Source organism: Pteropus vampyrus, unplaced genomic scaffold (genome assembly GCF_000151845.1).
Source record: "Pteropus vampyrus isolate Shadow unplaced genomic scaffold, Pvam_2.0 Scaffold179, whole genome shotgun sequence".
Taxonomy (NCBI): domain Eukaryota; kingdom Metazoa; phylum Chordata; class Mammalia; order Chiroptera; family Pteropodidae; genus Pteropus; species Pteropus vampyrus.
The window spans coordinates 1,710,029-1,711,389 of record NW_011888960.1 but is presented as its reverse complement, the minus strand read 5'-3'; the positions used below and the strand labels follow the sequence as shown (position 1 = coordinate 1,711,389).

Here is a 1,361-nt window from a genome sequence, read left to right as displayed (position 1 = left end):
GAGCTGCTCCCGGGAGCTCGTGCGGGCAGGCTGCAGCATCCGGGAACCTCGGGACCCTTCGTACTTGTCCCTACCACCCCATGGCCCGCTTCTTGAAGAGGACTGGCTAGCCCAGGGCGAGCAAACACAGAGTGGCCGGGGCTCCTCTCTGTTTCTGTCATAAAAGCCACATGCCACCCTGTTCTGTGAGCGGGACGGCTCCTCTGTGTCCTACCCAGGGCCCCTCCTCAGGGCGTCCATGGCAGACAGTGTGTTGGCGACATCTTTCCAGAGGTCTTTAGTGCCTAGACAAGCAGACATATATATGGCCTTCTCCGTACTATATCCGCTCTTCCACAAGTTGATTTTTAAAACAGCTTCATCAAAATTGAATTCACCTACATAAAATCCACCCATTTAGAGTGTACAATTCAATGGCTTTTAGTAAAGTCAGAGTTGTATAACCATCACCATAATCAATACAACTGACCAATGGCTGTCATGTTCTCATTCAATCTTCTTTATCTTTATTTTTAATTTTATATATTTATTTTTTTTTTACGCCTACAGCACCTGGTCTTCCTAGGTGGTCTCCCATCCAAGTAGTAACCAGGCCGGACCCTGCTTAGCTTCCGAGATCAGATGGGATCGGGTGTGTTCAGGGTGGCGTGGCCATAGACTCATTCTATGGGAAAGGGTCGGCGAATCAGTCAGGGACTCAGGACAAGGGAGATTGAAGGGTGACCCCTGGGACTGCCAACTGTGGGGCTGTCTCCCCCGCAGGCCTGGTAAGGCAAGGTGGCAAGTCATACGAGAGCCGCAGCCTTGCTTACGGGAATGCACCCACTGCCGCCATCTGCCCGCCCGGCAAGGAGGAGCCGGGGCGTAAGTACCCAGCCTTCCTCTCCTCCCGCTCTCTGAGTGCCAGTAGGGCCTCCTATTGGCCAAGCCAACCTAAAGTCAGAGGGTACAGGGCCTGGGCCACACTGTGACGGGGGTCGGACTCTCTTCTCAAAGCACAATGGGTCGGAACCTTCCCAGGGCAGTGACCATCCTGTCTTTATGGAGGGGGACACTGAAGTTGAGTGAAGCAGTGTCCCCTGCCTGAAGTCACTTGCCCGGGAGGCTACAAAAAATCAGCATTGAAGCCTGGCTCTGGCTGACGGCACGGCACGCCCACTGGGAGTCTGCGGACTGGCCACTTACCCTCTCCGCCTGTCCAGTCAGACCATAACCCTAGCTGAGTCTCCGTCTGGAGATTTCTGGGAGAAGTGGATGAAGCCATGAAACTAGCAAAGGTCTTGCACTAGGGGAGGCAAAGGAAAGTGTTTTAATGCAGCTGCCAAGGAGCTGAGCATGACTACTGGGATAAGGAGGGGGTG

At 53.9% G+C, this 1,361-nt stretch overlaps 1 non-coding gene across 1 annotated transcript; it reads right to left on the bottom strand.

The window, feature by feature from the left end:
* Positions 1 to 540: 540 nt before the first annotated feature.
* On the bottom strand, positions 541 to 659 carry LOC111746225. Its single transcript, XR_002783024.1, has one exon. It is a non-coding gene; the product is annotated as a 5S ribosomal RNA (ribosomal RNA).
* Between the last annotated feature and the right edge of the window lie 702 nt (positions 660 to 1,361).